We start from the raw sequence: 17,212 nt of genomic DNA on the forward strand, positions 1-17,212 counted from the left end.
CTGGCTGAGTCTCCCCAGCCACTCTGGGCAGCTCCCAATCAGATGTTAAAAACAATACAGCATTAAATATTTAAAACTTCCCTAAACAGGGTTGTTGTTGTTGTTGTGTGTGTTTTAAAACAACAACAACAGAGTTGTTTAATGAATCTATAGATTTATTTGTTTGCAGAGAGCTTAGAGGATCTTGGCTATTTAATGAACATTCATCCTGATTTGTTTGTGAGGAAATTAGATGAAGTTGCATTGAGCAAGTGTTATCCCAAACTTTCCAGCGCATTTTCCCACCACTTTCCTTATTGTAAAAAGCCCGTTTTTAAGTAAAGCAGGTTTGTTTCGCAGGAGCTCCAGATCAGCTTTAATTGTACTACATGCATTGCGGGTATGTGATTAAATCTCACCCCAAAATAACAATAGTTTTGATTTGGTTTGATTAGCACTAGCATGTCAATGGATGTCAATGAATTGTTTAGGGTGCTGAAGTTTAACTCACTGTTCAATGCTACCATCGTCTGGTGACTTGATGGCATTGCACTGGGAAATTTTTCTACATTGGAAGCTTCAAACTCAAAGGGGATGGGGGAGCCAAACTCCTTGCAAAGCAGTTGCTAGTAATAGGCTGCACTCAATTGTTTTTGCTGCCCAGAATGGCACTGTAGGCTAGCTTCTAAAATGCCTTTTGGTATACTGCTCCAATGTGTTGCCAAAATGAGAGTCAGCGTGCTGCAGCAGTTAGGGCACTGGACCAGGACCTTCATGGATCCTCATAATTTTTACAAGCACTCCCTCCCCAAACCACCATCAAACGGAAGCTGTCATTGATTCCTATATGGTCTACTGTTGTTTGCCTTGGTGTTGCATCCTTTCTCTATTGAGCTTAGCATGGCATACACAAGCATGTGGGCTACCTCACTTTATCCTCATAATAAATTGTGAAGTAGGCTGCACTCAGGCACTGACTAGCTCAATGTCACCTAGTGAGCTTTATAGCAGATCAAGGATGTGAAGTCCCAGCATGGTGACCACTAACAGTGCAATTTGCAGTCTTACGATTCTGTTTATTTAAAATGTGTATAGACTCCTTTTTGAATAAATTGTTTCCAAAAGTGGTTTCCAAAAATATACACAAACCATTGTACAGTTTGAAAACCAGTTTAAACAGATTTAATTACTGTACAAAATGTTATTAAAATCAGCATGAACTAATATGACCAACTTGATTCTAATAAATTGGGTTATTCTATGTGCTGCTCCTCTTTGCAGTTCATATATCTATGCAGTATTTATATAAAGAAAAACTGTAAAACATCAAGTGGGGGAGGCAAAAATATGTACTTCATGTACGCCAGACTGCTATAAAATATGGGTGTTTTATCATATGCCTCATTATTTGTGTAATCAGTAAAGTCACACCAGAATGCATAAAAATAAAAATTGTTGACTTTCTTTTGGCCTCTTACAACTTTTAATTTTTATGTCAGTTTTTCCTTTAATGTTGTTTGTCAAATTGCATTATACCATTGGTCCATAGTTAATTGTAATGATTCCCACATCCTGGCAATAGTTGTTGTTGCAGCAGTTAACAGATGTGTTAAGTTCTTTTACAATACAATACATACTGTATTGTGATGACATGAGTTCAGTAGAGCCAGTCATGGGGACCATCTGCCTTGTAATTGTAATTAAAGATATTTCTGTAATCAAATATATTTTTGTAAAAACATTTTCCCAGAACTTTCAATTTTTGGACACTCCACCACATTTGCGGATATGTCCTTATAGTGGGACATCCTCTCCAACACATGGGAGGACTCATCGGTTTTATATAGCCTAGGCTTCTAGGTATTAGGTTCCAGCTCTGTGCAATTTTAAGTAGTCTTTCTCTGGTCATTGCTGCTATTGATTTGTACGGCACTTTTGTCCACATTTTTGCCCATGCCTCTTTTTAGAGCCAGTATAGTGTAGTGCTTATGAGAGCTGACCTTAGAAAGAAGAAAGAGTGCTGACCTAAGGTTTGGGGTAACAGGGTTCATAAACCCCACTCAGTCAAGAAGCTCACTGGATGACCTCAGGCCAGTCACTGCCTCTCAGCCTAACCTACTACACAGGGTTGTTGTGAGGATAAAATGTGGAGGGAGAGAACCATATACACTACCTTGAGCAATGTGGAGGAAAAGTTGGTATACTGTATAAATGTAAAAAATAAGACAAACTCGAAAGAATGGATGGAATGAATCTGGCTCACTCAGCCTACTCATAAGGGAACACATCATTATTTACCCAGGCTTTGTTTTTATTGGGAGGGCAGGTAGATCAAGGATGAACACAGCAAAGGCCACAGACATAAGTTTAGTGGGAAGGGCTTTGAAATGTACGTATTTTGGGGTGGCCTTATTGCCCTTTCTTACCTACTTTAATGCTGTTGTTTTATTACTTTGAGGCACTTGAGGGTTAGTGTAGTATAATGCTTATACAGTATCAGACTAGGACCTGGGAGAGACCAAGGTTCAAATCCCCATTAGGGCATGAATCTCTCTGGGTGGCTTTGGGCCTAGCCTACCACACAGGGTGGTTATGGGGGTTAAATGAGGAGGTGAACCATGTACTGTATGCTGCATTAGAGCTGCTTTGAGAAAAAGGTGGGATATAAATGCAAGGAATCATAAGAATAAAAAAATCAAATTAAGCAACCAAGCATGATACGGAAAGACTGCCGTCTCATATAAATCCCCCTCTTGGCCCCTCCTAAAATGCCACTTTTTTTCGAAGCCCGCCCAGGGAGTCTCACTATTATTATACAGAAGACAACCTCCTGCGCCAGCATTTCGAGAGCGTATCACCCTAAAGACTTTCTCGCCCACATTGGGAGTTGTAGTCCCCCCTCGGCGATACTTCTATGCCAACTAGTCTAGCTTGGGCTAAAAAGACTCCACCTCCCATCAGGCCTAAGGGTGGCTCCTGCTGACGTAGAGAGCGCGAGCTGGAAAAGGGGGAGGAGCTTGCCTTTAGAGAGAGAGCGCGAGAGTCGGCGGGGCGGAAGATAGTCGATGACGGGCTCCTGCAGAGGCATGCCGGTTCTTGTAGTACATGACGTGAAAGGCGTCCGCGGTACAAATAGGCCAGGGTGGGCGGAAGAACTACATCTCCCAGCGGCTTCACTAAGTTCGCTCCTGGCTGGTAGTGCTGCGCGCGCAGGACGTCTGGGCCTGCTGCTACTGCTGCGGTGGTGAGCTGTGAGGTAGGCAAAGGCGGGCGAGAGAAGAAGGCCGCGTCTGAACGGTGAGGAGGAGGCCGCGGCCTGCGGATTGTTGTTGTTGTTTTTTGTTTCCCCTCCCTTAAGATCGAGAAAGATGGCGAAGGATTATGTTTCTACCTCACACACCCCAGACAGGGGGGTGCTGAGGTGGAGCTGGGGGGGGGGGAAGGGACGAGTGGGGGAGGGGTATCGCGTGCCCTGGGAGGAGGTCGGTTCGCGGGTAGGCCAAGGGGTAAATGGAGGGGGCCGTTATTTCTGATCGCAGCTGAATCGGGGCTTTTTTAAAAATCGCCCCCGAAAACCAGACGGGGTTTTGGCAAATCCACCTAGAAGTGTTGGCGGGAGAGGTACCGGGAAGGCGGCCTCTGGTCCTGTCCTCTCCTTTCGCGATTGAATGGATGCCGACATATATTTTTTTTAAAGAAGTCTGCGCGCGATCGGGTGAGGGGGCCACTTCCCCTCTTGAGTCAGGTGCCACGACACCCAACCCCCCTTGCGCGCAGTGTTTATTATCTGTCCATTCCGTCTTCCCCATCGGCATTCTGCTTTTGTTTCTCTAAAAGGGAGCTGCAAATTAATTCACAATTAGATACGAATTAGCTTGTGTCTACATAGTGTGAGGAGTGGTCCTCTAGATCAATGTTTCCCAACCTTGGGTTCTCCAGCTGTTTTTGGGCCACAACACCCATCATACCTAGCTAGCAAGACCAGTGATGGGGGGGGGGGAATTGTAATCCGAAAACAGCTGGAGAACCCAAGGTTGGGAAACACTGATCTAGATGATGACGATTAATTCCTAGCTCTTTGTAGCTGCAGCTCCCACTCCGTGTGGCCTTGTAGTGCAAGGACACTGCAGGACTGCAGCTTGCCTACCCCTGCCAGCAGGACTTTACAGGACCCAAAAAGAGAAGAGAATGTTGTAGTTAAGTCTGGTTTCAGTAGGGCATGGAAATTAGGGGCTTTCTGTTCTAAAAACTCCCTTGGGTAGGTCACTTGTGCAGACTGTTGAGCATGCTTTGGTTCTGCCACACACCAGCTGTTAGGTGGTACAGCTGAAGCCTGCTTTCCTTTACCAATGTAGTATTAGGAGTGCACTTCAATGATGCTCCTAATTGTGCATTGACAGCTGCATCTCTGTCTTCCTCACATCGTAGGTCTTAGTAAGTGGGCATGATTTGGGAAAAGTGGCCTAGCAAATGAAAGTTTAGACCCTGGTTGGCCAGATTTAGCCTGTGGGCCAGAGGTTCCCCACCCCTGGCATAGTTCATAAAACAATTTATTTACTACTTTTACTTCTGAGAATTGAACTCAAACCATTGGGATCATATTACATGAAAAGGGTTTTAGGTTAAACATTAGGAAGAGCTTTCTTACAGTGCAAGTTGATACAAGGCATTTTGAACCACAGAGGTCACGTAAATATTGGGTGACAATATTGAGTTAATACTAGCCCCTAAACTGTGGCCCTAATGCATAAGAGAATGCAATTTTTCCACAACAAATTTAACACCATCATCTGGTCAGATAAACCACTTACCAAGGTACCTCCATCTTGATTGAATATCAGTCAATAAACCCTTATCCAATCCTCTACCACACCTAGGCACTGATTCAGGGCACAAAAGTCTCACCTAAAAGATGAAAAAGAGAAACAGCTGGATGCCTTTTTGTGTATTGATGATCCCTCAAGAAAAATCTCTGCAGACCTCTCCCAGCAGTTTTATGTTAAACAGTGTTAGGGGCAGGGAGGGGAATAGAATTGTGTAGACCCCTGGAGTGTAATAACTAAGGGGCTGAGCCACAGTTTCCCAGCAGAACTCTCTGGAATTAGCTATCCAAATAGGAGAACCACCACTATGTGGTATCTCAAGCACACTGTTCAGATATATTATCCTGATGGTCAATGACATCAAAAGCACCTGAGAGATCCAAGAGAATCAACAGGGTTTTGAACCCGTTTTCAGAAAAAGCCATCCTACAAATTGCTCAAGGCAGTTTCTGTCCTAAAACCTTGCCTGTAGCCTGATTTAAATGGATATAGAGAAACACTTTTATCGAAGCACTTTACTCAGGACATGTTGTCAACCAGCCTATAATTGTTGACATTTTCTAGATGCATGCTAGGTTTCTTTATGACCAGTATTATAACTTCTGAAGTGGAAGTTAGAAACACCCTGCCTCCCCTGTCATCTAAGACTAAGACTGATTCCAAGGAGTCCTCACACTCCACCCTTGGAGATGGATTAATGCCATTGAATGCCTAAAGTTTAACTTGAGCAGATACGTAAAATTTCCAGAAATTTTGAAGCCATGGAGAGGGGGACAGGTTTTTTGGGGGGTGATTGTTTGGGGGCGGGGGAGAAACAACTTTTCTGGGGGAAATGCAATTTTTTGTTTTGTTTCCAGTGCTCCATATTGAAAATCACTATTGAAAACCAATATTATAACCACTCCATATTGAAAACCAATATTATAGTAAAACAAATTATTATTCAGAAAATAACAGTTAAGCAGACATAAAGCATTCATTTCCATTAAAAGAGCTGAGAAAAGGGGAGGGGGAACAAAACTCATTAAATTACATGCAGTGTTCATTGTCCCATGTTCTAAATTATTGCTATCAGTTCCTCTTTCTTTATCTTAAAAGTTTATTTCCAATGTATGTTTGAATGTAGTAGTTGAAATGAGATATTTAAATAAGAAAAAAGAATATAATGACGTGAATAATTATATTCAAACAAATTCGGTTATCTGATAGTCAGAGATTTAATCTTAAATCCCTTGTGATGGTCAGATCTTGTTTATAGAGATGTGAAGGCCCAGAAAATGAAATGTTTTCTTTTAGAATGATGAACAAAATGTTTTAAGACACAGTGTTCATAAATTTAGTCTCCCAAAATTATTTCTAAAGCTCTGTTAACAGAAAGACTGTTATGCAAGGCTTTGTACAGTATCAAATCATTACAATTCCTATACGCTGAGGACAAGCAGGTCCTGAGCTGTACATAGAGTACAATTCTAAAAAGCAAGAGTAAGATACATTTTTGCCTCTTGGGAGGCACTGTCATTGTTAAAAGAGAATAAAGGATTCAGTTCATTCTTTGCTTGTAGCTTTCTTGTTGGATCTGTTTCTGTCCTCTTGACTAAGCCTTAAAGGACTGCGAGCAGGAAAAAGTACAGAGCAACATAATTTTGTTGCCATCCAGTTCAGACTGCTGCAAATCAATTGGATCAAAGATTCAAAGGGATAAATGTAAGTGATAGTACTGCTTCTGCATTTGACTAGATTACAAAACAAGCAGCATTCTTAGGGTTTGATATTTGAAAGGTACCTTCAAAGGTTACAGAGAGCAGAATTATATTTATGTACTTGGCCAAATAATGCAGTCTGGGATTCTGCACATCCCTCCTGCAGCACGGTGACCAGATCTTTCCAGTTTGTTTCAATCTGGGCATTCCTTCACGGGCATTCCATGATAAATACAGTAGGTACAAAGGTGACTCTCTGAGGATACTATGCAGCTGAGTTTTGAAAGATTGTGATCCTTATCTTCAAGTGTGAATTATTAAAACTTTTATTAAACTGACATCCTATATTAAATTCAGAACAAAGAAGGCCAGTTTTAATTTAATAAGAAATGCAATTCTCAGCCAATTTTTTACTTATGCAAGGGACACTTTAAAAAAATATTACCTGTTATCACCAGCATGTGATTTAAGTCACCATCATCACAGTTTGTATTTGCCCATTACACAAAAACTATTTTAGTACTAGTTCTGGCTCATTTAACAAGATAGCCTAGTATAACAATTGCTGTGATTAAAGGTAGCTGCATCAGTGAATTACTGAAAATTGTTCCCCAAAAGGTCTGCCACATTTTTCTTCTTAATTTTTAAAAAAATGTCTTCAAGGCTGTCTAGACATCTTTTTTTAAAGGATTTGTAAAGCATTAACATGTGAGCTTGCAACTAATGTAGAATTCTAAATACATAGCATAGTAGTCTTTATATGCTGGAGTTGCAATTGTGTGTATTGGTCAGCTTGTCTTGGATCAGCTGCCATTACACCACAAACTTAATTCTTTTCTTGTGTAAAAATACATTAACATTCTGATGTCCCATAGGCATTACTGGAACTGTTACAGAACTGCAAACCTAATCCAAAAAACTGTTATTTCTTAAGGTGGCTCATTGCCATTTTCAGAAGTAATTGTTTTTCATTGTGGTGGGAAGTAGAGAGAGACACAGTTCTGTTTGGCTGTGACCGAGAAAATGAGTGTGATGTAAGAGTTAACTGGCACCAGTGCAAAAAGCTGAGACCCCATCACAGCCTAGGTCTCATATCATACTCAAAACAGTGTGCTTCTTCTGATTGGTTGAATGATTTACTATTTCAAGTTTTGGGTGTCTCTTTGCTATAAAGCACTCAGTTTCAAAATTCCTCCTTGGTGTGTCATATCTTGGGCACAAATTTTGTTTTCCAGTGATGGACTGAATTTACAGTTCTAATTCTTTCCTTTTTGCCATCATGTGTAATGTGTCCTTTAAGGAGTTTGAGAACAAATGCTCTTTCCTGCTGATTTGGCAGGGTCTCCTCCCCATATTTCAAAAGTGTCTGTTAAGTACACTTGGTTATCTGGATAATTCATAGTGAACTATATGTAGTAGATATAATCAGGAGAAAGAAGAGTGTCTTCAGTCTTTTGTACTGTGGCTGTTCTTAATTATTTTGTGGAACTGAAATAGAGATGAGAGTGTTCTGTTGCTCCCAAGCAGCTGAATACAGTGGAACCCCGGTTTTCGAATGTAATCCGTTCCAGAAGTCTGTTTGACTTCCGAAATGTTCGAAATCCAGGGTTTTACTTCCGGGTTTTCGGAGTTCAGCTTCCGAAGTGTTCGGCAGCCGAGACTTTCGAAAACCAAGGTTTAACTGTACATAATCAGTGACCATCAGCATGTCATTCCATATGTTAATTATGTGCCAAGTAAAGTACTATCTTTTGTGTGTCCTGTATCTGACAGTCTATTCCATTAGATAACCCCGAGTTCTATATGAGAGGAAGAACAACCTACCTTCCCTTCCACACTATGCATATTTGTAAAGGTAAAGGGACCCCTGAGCATTAGGTCCAGTCGTGGCTGACTCTGGGGTTGCAGCGCTCATCTCGCTTTATTGGCCGAGGGAGCCGGCGTACAGCTTCTGGGTCATGTGGCCAGCATGACTAAGCCGCTTCTGGCAAACCAGAGCAGTGCACGGAAATGCTGTTTACCTTCCCGCCAGAGCAGTGCCTATTTATTTACTTGTACTTTGACATGCTTTCGAACTGCTAGGTTGGCAGGAGCAGGGACCGAGCAACGGGAGCTCACCCTGTTGCGGGGATTCGAACCATCGACCTGATCGGCAAGTCCTAGGCTCTGTGGTTTAACCCACAGCGCCACCCGCGTCCCTAATGATATTGGTAGTTACATTTTAAATCACTTTTCTAGTGATTTTGTAACATCTTTCACAGTTTCTACATTCTGGGTTTATTGAGCTATACGTCATGACTCCAATATCTCCCAGTATGGAGAAATCTTTTTGGAAATCTACTAAATCACAGTATCTTCAGCAAACTTGAGCTCCTCACTTCTCAAGGCCTTTGTAGATCCAGGGACAGAGAGGTAACTTCAATTTTGCTTGTTTGCTTCTGTACACATATCTGACCTCAGGTTTGAGGGTTAGAAACATTGGGTTGGTTCTAAACTGCATTTTGAGGAACACAGGGAAGTTACTGATCAGACATCCATTCACTTACCTTTTGTTCTTTCTCTGCTTTCTGTGATAGTAACTTCTGAAGTCCTTACTAAAGCACAAGTCCTATCTGGGCTGCATGGCCCTCTATCCTTTCTCGATCCTATCGTTTCTGGCAGTGGGCCGTGTTGCAAAGCCTGTGGTCCTCAAGTTTTTAAGAGATCTCAGATTGCTGTCTCTGTTTTGGGCTGATACGTCTCATTTGAAAGTATTTTTAGGCACAGGTTTTCATGGCTACAAGTAATACAGGACTTCATTGCTTCTGTGGTCCTATCAATGTGCATTGCCCATTGTACAGTATCCTGGGATAGGGCTTCTCAGTGGTGGCACCTTGACTCCGTGACCCTGATTTGCATTCAATACAGTGGTACCTCCGGTTGCAGACAGGATCCGTTCCGGAGCTCTGGTCGGATCCTGAGATTTCCGCAACCGGAGGGACAGCTTCTGCTCATGGTGCAGTAGAGCGCTTCTGCGCATGTGTGCGAGGCGAAACCCGGAAAAATACTTCTGGGTTTGACGCGTACATATCCCGAAGGATATGTAACCAGAGGTGAATGTAAGTAGAGGTACCACTGTATAGCACTAAGCAAATCATTCTGTCAACATAAGGATTTCTGCATGCACAGTGGAACAATCTTCTCCTCTCGTGCTCCCCTAAATCTGTTCTAGGGTTTCCCCATGCCCTTCAGAGCAGATTTGGAGGCACATGTAGGGTTCCTTAAGACAATTGTTCACCCAAGCTTTTGGGAGATCAGTGCCTGGTGCTAGACTACTTGATCTGATTTATCTGCTGCTTTATCATTAATGCATTTTAAACTCTTGCTTTTAATGTATATTGCTGTTTTGTTGTTGGTAATGTTGTACTTTGTTTTATGTGGAGTAAATCACCCTGGGGTTTTTGATGAAGGGTGGTCTTTAAATAGAATACATAATAATAATTAGATATTCAGAAATGTGGATTATCTAAATACAGGTGTTGTATGTTTGAGTTTAATTGCAATATTTTATTTTGCCAAGCAAAGTGTTCAAAATATTTGCAAGGGAGAAACAGTGACATAGGCAAAGTCAGCCACCTCATTAGTCCTTGCTTGGACCTATGCTTATTGTTTAATTAAAATGAACCAAAATGGGTTACTTCTATTCTGGTGTTTAAGAGCAGGCCTTAACAATAAATCTGGTGTGAAAATTCTGAACTCTATCCCATAAAATGAAAGCAGATGAGAAGTTGGCAGCAAGTTATCTACTTGGCAAGATTAATCTCTCTTCACCAAATTGAGGTGGAAGGATTAAATCTATAGCAAGATTCTAAGTAGTATTGAATCCTGTTTTGGCTCTCTCTCCCTTTGCTGGGATTTGAGCAAGTCTGTTCTTTCCTTTTTAAGGACAGCTTGCCAAATGTAGCACATATGGTATTGTTAGGCCTTGGTTTACCTCTGAGAGGAGCTGTAGCTGGGATCCAGTTCAGGTGCAGGTGGGTAAAAATCAGAAAAGCAAGAGATGTGGTCACTGGCAGGCTGGGAGTCTGGCAGTGGATCAAGCAGATGAGGATCAAAGGGTTAGCAGTAGGAGGTAGATCCAGGCAGAAGGCTGAGTTCCAAGACAGCAATAGGTTGAAGGGGCAGGGGCAGTGTCAAAAGCAGGTTGTGGTAGCAAATCTTAACACTCAAGGCAGGTTCCTCAGGCTGATCAGATGCCTTTACTGTAATTGCTTCATAAGGCATTGTGTGTCCTGATAGGTTTGGAAAGTCAGCTGTAGTTGTAACTGCCGCCTACAAGACCCTTTTGCCAGGGGTAGGCAACCTAAGGCCCATGGCCCAGATGCAGCCCAATCGCCTTCTCAGTCCGGCCCGCGGACAGTCCAGGAATCAGCGTGTTTTTACATGAGTAGAATGTGTCCTTTTATTTAAAATGCATCTCTGGGTTATTTGTGGGGCCTGCCTTGTGTTTTTACATGAGTAGAATGTGTGGGGCATGGGAATTCGTTCATTCCCCCCCCCCCATATAGTCCAGCTCACTACATGGTCTGAGGGACAGTGGATTGGCCCACAGCTGAAAAAAGTTGCTGACCGCTGCCATAGGCCTTCGCTTTCTGGCTATCTAAGAAGTAAGAATGCTGGTCGCACAGTAAGGTGCTGGACACCCTGATTTGAAACCCTTGACATCTTACACCTATCCTTAAAGCATGACATGATTCTGGACTCCTTTGGAAGTAAGGGCAAGATATAAATTTATATAAATTTAGATGATTTATATCTGAGGGTATGTCCTGCTCTCCTTATAAGGCTAGAACCTCAAAAGAGCAGTGTGTGTGTGCTTGTCTCTCCTGGAGAAAAAATTGCCCTTAGGCTAAAATGAAAGATGTGTGTCTGTTATATAATCCAAATAAGAGATTTGATAGTTTAATTTGTTCATGCGCATAACAACTTCACATGCTTCAGTTCATACATTCAGAGGAAAAAGATATTGCAGTATTGTGGCTTCTAGAAGTACTGAGTTCTCACTGTGCTGCTTTTTTCTTTTCTGGGGAGGTGTTTCCCTCTGTGTGTGTGTAGTACTTCTGCATAGTGTTCAAAACTCCCATTGTGCTAGGCACATTTTGTGACAAGGAATTTCATTAGCGTGAGCAGTTTCTGAGCTCTGAGCGTAGCACTGTGCCTAAGAGTTCAGATTAAAACTGCAGAGTAGAAGGAAAGGAGGACCTTTTTCTGCCTCCCCACTTCCAGCTACTCTCTGAAGACTGGAGAAGAGACTCTCCTAAGAATATTAGGGGGTGGGCAGAGGAAGGACTAGACCATGTGAAAAATGAACATAATATTTTAGCTGCAGTTCATTCATTTTTAGCTTTGTATTGTTATAAAAAAGCACACCTAGACATTCCGTTGTTGCACCCATAACCTAGGTTTAAGGTGCCATTTAGCTCCTAGCTTTCATATCTCAGTTTCTAACACTGCTTCTGCATAACTTGGGTTTAACTCTAGCACACTGCTCCCTCTTGCTTGTTTCTTGCTGGTTCTGTTTTGGCTCCAGTCTTAACAGCATGGCGGTACTGATTTCAGTATTAGAGAGGATAATGTGATTGCTTGGCTAATAAGAGCAGTGGTCCACAATTGTTAGTTTGGCAACTGCTGTTTGTATGGCTCCAGAAATGACTACCTGTCCCTGCAGACACAACAGACAGAGTCCCTTTCCCTAAGTTGCTGGTGCATCAGAGCGTACTTGGAGTGGGTCTTTTTCTCTTTTAAAGAAAACAAACTTTTATTGAAGAAATAAAATTTCTTCTATAGATATATTTTTGTACATTTTAATGATAGATATCTTTCTAACAACATATCCATCAGTTTTCAACCAGATGCTTATGCTCCTCAGTAGTATACCGTAATTAAAAACCACTGGTTATGCATGTTGATACAGTGGTACCTTCGGTTGCGAACGGGATTCGTTCCGGAGGTCCGGCCGCATCCGGAGGAATTCACAACCGGAGGACAGCTTCTGCACATGTGCGTGGCGTGGTTTAGTGCTTCCGCACATACGTGAGCAGCGAAACCTGGAAAAATACTTCAGGGTTTGCCGCTTTCGCAACCCGAAGTTTACGTTACCCGAGGGTAACGCAAGCTGAGGGTCCACTGTATTTATGTAAATTTTGTTTCGTAATTGTTCATCAATTATCTTGAAATCTTACATTTTATTATAAAACCTTTTTTGATGTTGTGAACTACTTTGAGCAGAGTTTACCATAGAAAAGCAGCATACAAATAAAATCAATGATTATATATAGCTGCCCAGAGACTGAAATTATGATATTAATGATTTCTATTTGGTCCCTTGTAAACATCTGCAAGGACACTAAAAAAGAGTGGTTACACAAAGCAGAAGAAATTGCTCTGGCCCATAAATTGAAAATTATAATACAGTAGAGTTGTTATTTGAATATATGTGTGCTGAGTCACATACAAAATTGACCAAATCCACATGTTTCGCCTTTTCTTATCCTTAATAAAAGAGGCTTGTTCTGAATAGGAATTTAGAATTCATTGAGAAATACAGCAGACTCATCTGGTGCTTTTCTTGGGAAAAGAATGGAAGAAGCTTAAATGGAAGGATTTTTTTTAAAGGATGGGAAGTCATGGCAAATGCAACAGGAAATTGGATTGTAAGATATCGAACTAGGTGCAGATGAATACATAATATGAAAATAATTATGGATGAATCAGAGTGAAGAGATTCTTGTGTGCACAAAGATGAAAACATTCACAGTATTGTTTAACATGGAGGAATGTTTGTTGAGGTTATTGGAGGCAAAACTGATACGTTTGACTAAAGGAAAAAAGCATGGTTGATATTTTTAATAATAGAAAACCCCTTTTGGACTTTTTGTGTGGAAAGGAAAATGAATGAATTTGAGACATTTGTGTCTAAAAATTGGGAAAATATTGCTTAGCAGAAAGTAGAACAGTTGGATGTCATCCTAGAGTGAATATTTTGAATAATTTCTTTTATGTAACCGAGGCCAGAAAAGCAGAAGTCCATTTTATTTATTTAGTTTTCCTTTTTCTTCTGTTCTTTACTTCTTTTAAACATCTTTTTTCTCTCTTCCCCCATTTGTTTTCCCTGGTGTCCTCTGCTCTAGGCCATTATGGGGGCCTAGGATTTCACAAATATGAAGGTGGTAGATGAGAGACTGGGAGAAGAAAGGAAAGCTTCCGGGTGAGAGCTGGGAGGGTCCACCACTTTCTGCATCAGACAAAGGTTAAATGCTACCTTTGAGAGAGAACTCTAGGTTTTCTTTCCTTTTTCTTTTTCTTTTTCTTTTTCTTTTTCATTTAAATTAGTTTTCGCCCCTCTTATTGTATTATGAAAATGCTTTAATAAAATATTATGCAAAAGAGAGAGAGAGAAATACAGCAGACTCCTATCCGGTTAGGACAGACTTTAAAGGCAACACGCCTCTCCTGGGGAGAGGCCATAGCATACAGTGGTACTTCTGGATGCGAACGGGATCCATTCCGCAGTCGTCTGCGGATCGTGATTCACCGTATCTGCGCATGCATGTGACATCATTTTGAGCATCTGTGCATGCGCGAGTGGCGAAACCCAGAAGTAACGGAACACGGTTGTCGCGGAGCGCAACCCGAAAACGCTCAACCCGAAGCTACTTTAACCCGAGGTATGACTGTATAGCCCAAAGCTAGTGGCTAAGGGTTAATCGCTGCTTAATTATGGCAAGGTGTGAAGATAATAAATGGTCTGTTTTTAGGTGCAATACAATTAAAACATCCTTTGAGATTGCATACTGTGCCCTCAGTGCTTTGAGATTGAGATGGAACAGGTGGTGACTTCTTGTTTTTAAAAAATTGCAGGTGGATTGATAGGATTGACTACATTGAGGAGTGCTCACTTTACTGCCACACCTGCTGGTGAGGGACTTCTGGGCTTTGTTGTGTTGAACAAAAGGTATGTTTTCCTCTCCAGCTTAAAAAATAGCATAAAAATTGAAGCAGCCGTGGTTTTGGCTTTGGTTTGCAGCCGTGGCAGTAGGAAAGCAAAGCAAACAACTTCCAATTGCAGAGTCCCAGGTTTCCCTCCCCAAACACTTCAGAAGTGTAAAATACAAAGCAACATAACCTTTTATATCTGTGTTATTGAAAGCTTTACACTACAGCATGCAAGCAATTTGATTTGCGGACAAAAGGAGCCTGGTGTAAAATCTTTCTGTGCACAGAGCAACTTTTTGCGGGAAAGTGGAACTTGTGGACTGCACCTGATTAACAGTGGAAAATGAGTGGCTCAGGGATTAAGATGATTTGAGGGTCACAGTATGTGCAAAAACTGCTTTTGTTTCCAACACCTGATATTTCTTATGGCTTATTTTGAATCATGGAACATAGTTAAAACAGGGAATCCTATTTTTCTAATCAGTATATAATTTTTCAATGTGTATGTTTTAATTTAATCAGTGCCTTTTGTCTGGGAGTACGCAGGGGTACACACACCCCTAAACGTTTTGTGAATTGTAACAGGAGAAGAAACTAAAGTTTTTTAACATTTTTCGTTTCTTTAGCACAGTGAATCGTCAGTTCTGTTGCTACTCCCGATGGCGGCCTCATTTCCTGTCATGGTGTTTCCTAAGTCTCAGACGGAATGAGAGTACAGTCATACCTCGGGTTACAGACGCTTCAGGTTGCGTTTTTTCGGGTTACGGACGTGCCGAAACCCAGGAGTACCGGAACAGGTTACTTCTGGGTTTCGGCGGTAGCGCATGCGCAGAAGCGCCGAATCGCAACCCATGCGTGTGCAGACGTGGCTCTGCGGGTTGCGAATGTGCCTCCTGCACGGATCACGTTCGCAACCTGAGCGTCCACTGTACTCCTAAATTTTGTTTTAGGAAAAAAAACACTGCATTTAATTATGCCTTGCTGAGGTCTTCAACTGACTGCCATTTTTGGAGTTGAGATAGTGTTTTCATGGTACGTCTAGAGAGGTGACCCTGCACTTGGCTTGCCCATGTACATCATCTACAGCTACAGGCAATGACCAATTTGCATGGGGGTAATGTTCCAGGAAACCCCCCTCCCCAATACATACATTGACAGGGCCTGTATAAGCCTGTTCTGCCTCTGCCCCGTTCTACTCCTTTTGTGATGATTTCATGTCACTTCCAGGTCAGCATGATGAACAAATGTGCAGTCACACACATAATTGGACGTGCCTAAAACAGTTGCTGCCTGCATTTGGTTTGCCAGCACCTTTTCGCTAAGCACCTGCTCTTTGTGTATGCCACGCTATGGTTTTCCTCTTGTGAATTGATTGCAGGCAACAAGGGTTGCCTAGCAGGCAAGGCAGTTCTGGTCCTTTCTAACTGGGGCACACTTTTTCGAATCTGCTTTGTTCTGATTTCATTGTGCTCCCAAGCAGAAGTTAAGCCTCTCTAGTTAGCAAACAAAACAAAACAACAAAACTCTGTCTATTGGTAGTTCATGAAGGTATGGTACTTATCTCTTTGTTTCATAATAAAAATAAGGTTGTTGGATCGTTAGTATTATTAAGTTTCGTCCATGAAAGGTATCTTTCATTTTTCCCAACTCCAGAAAACAAGTGTAACAGTCTGCAACACAGATTTTTTAAGCATTTAAGACAGTTACAGTTTTGCACCCTTCATTTTTAAGACCAGTGCTTCTCTGCAGAAATTCTGTTCTTCAGCTCCCATTCTTGGTTAATCGTTAGCATTTAAGAGCCAATTTCAACCAAGCTAAAGCAACAGCAAATGAAAAAAAATCAGCATTTGATAAGCTTACTTCTGTTATCAGCATAACAGCAAACCCCAAGATTAGTTAATTTCAGGAAGTGCATGGACAGAAAGTTTCCTATTCCCGACTCATCTCTGCAGTGGACCCACCCCCCAAAATGCCTTGTTGGGGGGTGGCAGCTCCTGGACAGTGTAGGATGGGTTAGGGGATTTGTCTAAGGATTCAAACCAATGAGTCTTGTGGCAACTTAAAGACTGGTTCATGAAATAGTGGTTGTTTCTCAGGTGAAACAAGGCTCTTTATTGTTTTTGCTGCAACAAACTAGCACAGCTTACCCCCCCCTGGAAATTTCTGCTGACAGATTTATGTGGCAGTTAAAGCTTTATTTGTCTTGGCGTATATGATTGTTGAGCACAGCAATTCCAGACAGAAACTCTAGCTTCTGCGATCAATGTGTGGGCAGCAGGAAGAGGAACGAGAGCAGTGGCTCATTCGAAGGCATGGGTGGGAAATCTTTCTGGCCCAGCAGGTCAGAATCTGTTCCCACCCCCACAGGCCAACTTTGATAGGTAGATTGTCCTGCTAACCTTTCAAAAATCCCTTGCATAACACTGGTTGTCAGTCACTTGGGAACCAAAGTGCAAGGGGCTTTTGCCAGCCCTTTGCTTGGCAAAGCCTGGAGCACAAAGCTGCTTTCTGCAGACACCAGCTGCATAGTTGAGTTCCACATGGGGATCTCACTCATGCACCCAACCCTGCCATGTCTCTTCCTGCTACACACCTGACCACGCAAATGATGTCAGGTGTGGAGCAGGTGGACACTGTTTGCAGTTCAAATTGGGACCCATGCTAAGCCTGAATTGGCCCATGGGCCAGAGGTTCCTTACCCCGTGCTAAGGCTTGGTGGACCTTATGCAGGATATG

The 17,212-nt window shown here is 42.0% G+C and overlaps 1 protein-coding gene across 3 annotated transcripts in view; it reads left to right on the forward strand.

Moving 5' to 3' along the window:
• Positions 1-3,009: 3,009 nt before the first annotated feature.
• The window catches only part of THRAP3 (thyroid hormone receptor associated protein 3), a 40,760-nt gene continuing 26,557 nt past the window's right edge, over positions 3,010-17,212 (forward strand). For 2 of the 3 annotated variants that reach the window (XM_083625170.1, XM_083625172.1), the window contains exons 1-2: positions 3,010-3,276; positions 14,402-14,495. The gene's annotated coding sequence lies outside the window, so the exon portion shown is untranslated. The remainder of the gene's footprint in view (positions 3,277-14,401; positions 14,496-17,212) is intronic. The other variant, XM_083625173.1, reaches the window with a different exon arrangement.

Source organism: Podarcis filfolensis (genome assembly GCF_964270895.1).
Source record: "Podarcis filfolensis genome assembly, chromosome: 8".
NCBI lineage: Eukaryota > Metazoa > Chordata > Lepidosauria > Squamata > Lacertidae > Podarcis > Podarcis filfolensis.